The following is a 6045-nucleotide window of genomic DNA, read 5'->3' on the forward strand; positions in this document are numbered from 1 at the left end:
AGGATTTGTTTTGTCTTGGTTTTTAAATTTAGGGGTTTTTTTCTTATGATAGAAATGATACTTGTTCATCGTAGAAAACATAAATAAGCCTCCCCAAAAGTTAAAAAATCGCCATCATCCCACTACTCAGACAGAACACTGGTGTAAGTTGCCCAAGCTGTTTCAATGTCTATAGTGATATATAAATTAAATGCCTTTCTTTTTTTACAAAAACAAGATTATACTATGTATATGTCTTTGTAATATGCTTTTTCACTTAATAAAATTTTATGAATGTCTTCCATGTTAATATATATTCATCTGTATCATCATGTTAATGACTAAGTGGTATTTTACGTTGTGCTTGCATCATTCTTTAATCAATCTTCTATTGCAGGCATGTGAGTTGTTCCTACTTTTTGGCTCTTATATTAGTTTGGCTACAATTAACATTCTTGAAACACATCTTTGAATACTTGTATAATAATCTCCTTAAGATAAAGTCATAAAAGTGAAAATTTTGTGTCAATGGATAAGCATATTTTTAAGGTTTTTGATGAATATATTGCCAAATTTCTTCCCAGAAAGGCTAAAATCTTACATTTCCACCCACCACAATTGAGTGTCTGTTTCCCCATATACTAAACATTGAGTATTATTAATAAATTGGTCCTTTTTTATAATCAAACTCACTTCAAATTGTGTGGGAAAACAAAAATAAACTGAATTATTAAAAATAAATGACTGTTAGAATATATGCAATCTTAGAAACTCTTCATAGTATAATCAATCATATGTTTCTAATCCACCTCAGATGGAATTCCCAAAAGGACAACACTCTCTTAAGATCTTTTCATTTTTAATTTGATGGTAAAGACAAAATTTGTTCTGTACTTTTCCCCATGATTTACATCGGCCAACTTTTGTCTGGACATCTCTACATGCTAACAACTATATATTCATTAATTCATTTACTAAGTGAATCAAGAATATTAACAATAATATGGGGACTGAATACCCCAAAAACTACCTCCTCATCTCAAAGTGTCTCTGTCTGCATTCTTCTCCCCTTCTCCACTCCAGACTCATGAGAAAGAGGTTTCCTCTCTCTTCAAGATCCTTCCTCCACCTGGCTCTTGCTTCCACCTCCTCCCATGTCTTCCAGGACTGGAAACTTGTTCTGTCCTTCAGTTACTACTATCTTTATGTGTTTATTTTCCTCCATATACTTGTTTCTGCCACTAGAATTCTATAAATATGCTCCCTTAATCCTGGTTCCCTCTAGCTATCTTTTTTTCTCCTTCCACTCTCTGACAACATCAGTAGGAAGGAAGGGTCTCCACTTCCTCACTTCCTATCCACTCTTCAGGTCATAACCATCAAGCTGCCTTCATTCCTATGATTCCTCTAAAACTTCTCCAGCAGTGTTGTGGCCACAGAGGTGGGAGAAGAAGCTCTTGAACCTGCTATGAGGAGCTGGCTAAGAGCTTCCAGTTGCCACATGTTTTAATCTGCAACCCTGAAGCCAGGCTCAGTTCCTGCCCTCCCCATCCTACAGTCAATGACTGAACATGGTGTGGTACTAGAGTTGGGCCAATTCTGCTCTATGCAGGACTCCTCTAATGGGCAGTCTTTTCTGGGGAACTCCGTATTGGCCTGGCCAAGACTTTTTTGGGCTACAGTGTAGGTTCTTCCTACTCAGCCCTCCTTCCTTCCCTCTCTCCTCTCACAAGTGTCAGACCTGCATCACAATGTGGTCTGAAGGCTCTCCCTGCCTATTCCTGATCTCTCCTCTTTTATCCTTCACAGGCATCACCCCAATAAATCTCTTGTATGTCTAATTCTGTCTGGGCATCTTCTTGAAGAACCTGAACTGACCCAACAGCGATCACCAACCTTCCTAATTGGCAAAGCCTATGGACTGTTTTTGTCCTCTCAAGAAGTCTCACAGCATTTAACCCTGTCACTCAGTTTCAGATTGCTTTTCTCCCATAGTTTCCATGATACAGTATTTCCTAGTTCTCTTCCTTCTTCTCCCATCATTTTCTCTCTTTCTCTTTGTGGACTCCTTTCTACAACCAACCCCAACTATGAATTTTTCTTAAGAATCTATCTGCTATTCTCTCCACACCTTTTCTCCAAGTGATATAACTGATTATCAGAGTTTCAGCCAAGATCACTGCTAATGACCCTCAAATCTACCTCCAGCTCAGGATTTTCTCCTGAGCTTCAGAGCCAAACGTCCAACTGCTTCCTGGACATTTCCACTTTGATGAGTTAAGCCAAATACATTGGCTTTGGCTTTAATTCTGTCTATCCTCTTGCCTTGTTTACTTTAGTGAGTGGCATGACTTTCTTACAAATCACTCACAAGGAAATTTGAGACCTATTCTCAACAACTCCTTTTACATTACTCCTCACGTCTAATTTGTGATTTGATAATCCTGTTTTCAAAATATGTCATATCTGTCACTTCCACTCTAATTCTACAGTGATTGTCTCAGTTTAAGCCTTCATCACCTTTAACTTTAAGATTTTCAAAATGGTCTTCTAACTGGTCTTCCTTCCTCCAGCTTTTCTCCCCTCCTAACCCTACTGTGGCCAAAGGGATTTACTAAAATGCAAACAGACCATATAAAAGGCAGTATGATGAGGAAGTAAAGAACACAGTCTTCAGCTTAAGATGACTCTAGGTTCAAATCCTGACTCTACCACTTCTGTTTTTTCTCTTTTTTTGAAGATGGGCACCTGAGCTAACATCTGTTGCCAACCTTCTTTTTTCCTTCTTCCTCTTCCCCTCATAGCCTCCTAGTACACAGTTGTATATTCTTGTCGTAGGTCCTTCTGGCTGTGCTATGTGGGATGCCACCTCAGCATGGCTTGATGAGTGGTGCCATGTCCACCCCCAGGATCCAAACCTGTGAAACCCCAGGCAGCCTAAGTGGAGTGCATGAACTTAACCACTTGGCCATGGAGCCGGCCCTTGACTCCGCCACTTATTAATTGTGTAACTACAGATGATCACTTCATATGTCTGAGCCTCAGTTACTTTGTTTGAAAAATGAAGGTAATAATAATATCTACCACATAGAAATGTTGTCAAGATTAAATGAGATAAATGTAGGGTAATTGGTATAAGATACATGGTCAAAATGGGTTTATTTATTATTATTATTATTATTATTATTATTACTTTCACTCCATTTTTGAGAACTCTTCAATGGTTTCTTGGTGCTATAATGATTAAATTCAAAACTCTTAGCATGTTATGATTTCTACCTCTCTTTCTTCCCTGTCTCTTACCATGCACTTTCTCGAACTCTATCCTTCAGTCCCAACCATACTGAACTAATTGCAATTCTACAAGTGGGTCATGGATTCTTGAAAATAGTGCACTTATGAAAAAGAGTTTGGGTCCTGAAATGGGTGGTATATAAGCATTTGAGTTTTGGGGGCACCAATAAGATAAGAGCATGAAGTAGCTAGGATGATCCCATAGATTTGAGGAACTTTGTTTTCTCTGTAGTGCTCCATGGTCACATGGAAATTTATTCAAGAAGTTCTCAAGTTATTTTGAGGGGAGAGTGGGTTATTTTCTAAAAGTGCATTATGCCATTCATATGGATAGAGTCCTTGATGATCCGGTAGAAATTTGCATAAGGTATCTAAAAATCTATGCTACTAGTCTAAACAGTTCTGAGAAGAGGTCTATTCCTGCCCTCGGTTATAGAATGGGCTGAGAATCATCTCTCCTCATTAGAAATCCCCTTGTTTTGTTTTCTTCATAACACCTATTTCTCCCTGAAATTATCTTACTGTGTGTATTGCCCATTAGAATATAAGCAGAGGCCTTGTCTTTCTTGCTCATTATATGCCACTGCTCAGGACAGTGCTTGGTTAGGTTTTCAAAGTTGAGGCCACACAGCTTGTAGTAGGAGGAGATAGAATTAGAACGGAGATCTAACTGACCTTAACCAGTTCAGCTTGGTCTCCTTACGTGCCCAAGAAGTGTTTGTTGAAACAATGAATGAGGAGTCAGTGAATATTTTTGAAATGAGAATATAATGATCAAAGTTGTATTTCAAGAGGATTTGATCTGGCCGTATTTTGCAATATGGATTGGAGGCAGAGAAAAATAATTAGAAATCTATTGCAATCATCTGAATTTGAGGTAACTAATGACCTAGTTAGAATTACATTGGCTGCTGGTAACAAAACACCTGACTAATCAGTGGCTGAAACAAATTTATTTTTCTTATATATTAGGGTGTCTGGAGATGGGCAGTCCAGGGCTAATATGGCTTCAGGATGCCGTCAGAGACCCTGGCTTTTTCTTTCTACTCCGTCATTCCTCACATGTGGCTTTTGTCCTGCTTGCCACTTCTCTTACAACACTGGTTAGTTTGCACCCACCCTACTCAGATATTTCCTTATTCCAGGCAGGAAGAAGGGCAAAGGGCAAAACATATGCCAGCTGAGTTGGTCTCTCCTAAAAGAGATTTTCCAAGGGGAGGAGGAAGACGAGAACTAGTGTTACCACATGGAACACAGATAGTAAAAGTGTATGTGGACATTCCCCGCCAAAATTAAAAAATAAATAAAATTTAAAAAATAATAGAAGAGCTTTTCCAGACATCCCATCCAGCAATTCTGCTTATTTCCCTTTGGCCAGATTGTGTCATGCGGCCACTTCTAGCTGCCAGGAAGTCTAGCAAATATAGTTTTTTGGCTGAACACCTTAGTACTCAAACCAAAAAGGTTTTGTTAATACAAAAGAAAGGAAAAATGACTTTTGAGTAGACAACTAGGGTATCTGCCACAAATGAGATGGCAAAATTGGAGGGAAACATCTAAAGATAAGAATCATTGTAGGAGAAGCAGGTTTTGGGAGGAAAATGTTTGGTTTGGACATATCAATTTATAGGTATTATTGGGAAATCCAAGCGGAAATGTCACAAAAAGGAGCTGGAAAAGAATAAACAAACATTTTGGTTCAGTAACTCCTTTGTAATGTATCCCAATATTGTTGATTGAAAGGAAATGATGGCCATTAAGCTAAGCAGTAAAACATTCAGTTTTTGCCAACAAAGAGACTTATCCTAATTTTCAACAGGAAATAGCTAATAGTAAAAAGATCATTCGGTCTACGCCCATAATTCTGTTCCAGATCTGAAGCTTCAACCTAGTGCCACTGTCTTTAGTATAAACTGTTACAACTTATAAATTCTGCTGAGCCTAGCAGAGTACTTTCTTTACCTAACAGTAATTATCACGTACCTAGCCATGACTAAGACTCTACGTTATTGCAGAAAGAGTATGAAATTTTGTTCCAGAGAGTCTTGGCTTTGTCATTTTCGAGCAGACTGACTTCGGGCAAGATACTTCACTTCTCAGAGCCCCAGTTTTCTCACTTGGGAAGCAGGAAGAAGGTGCTACCTGACTTACAGCATTGCGATTAGGATCAAATAGATAATGTTTGGAACGTGCTTTGTATACTATAAAATGTTATACAAAAGAAAGACATTATTCTTTTTATAACAATACGTAGAGTAAGGTCTCTGAGCACTCTGGATGGCAGTTGCATATCTGTAAGATTTGGAGTAAATTTACTACTTAATTCATTAAATAAATCCTGTCACGTGAATTTCTGCTAAGTCAGGGCTATTTCTAATGAAAACTTCCGTGTGTGTATGTGTGTGTGTGTTGAGAGCTTGATGAATAAACCAGCATATTCAGCAACCACAGAAAACTGTTCTCATGACTGAGATCCTGAGGACTGCGACTGTCCAGCCCCTGGAAGACTTCCTTCTATTTCTCGAGCGTGGAAAATAATCGTCAGTGGTCAAGTCATGCAAGAAAACTGCACTTGAAGATAATCCAATCCGTAGGAAGATTTAGAGAGTACTGAAATGCAATTCCTAGCCTACCACAGATATCTTTTCTAAAATCCTGGGGTAAAGACTGAAGTCTTCACCTGCTTTTCACTGTCAATTGCCTAAAGCTATAAATAGGTCTAAAGCTCATCTCTCTCCTTTTAGCAGAGAAGGGTCAGATTACACGGGCAAG

The sequence above is a fragment of the Equus przewalskii genome, unplaced genomic scaffold (genome assembly GCF_037783145.1).
Source record: "Equus przewalskii isolate Varuska unplaced genomic scaffold, EquPr2 ChrUn-13, whole genome shotgun sequence".
Taxonomy (NCBI): Eukaryota; Metazoa; Chordata; class Mammalia; order Perissodactyla; family Equidae; genus Equus; species Equus przewalskii.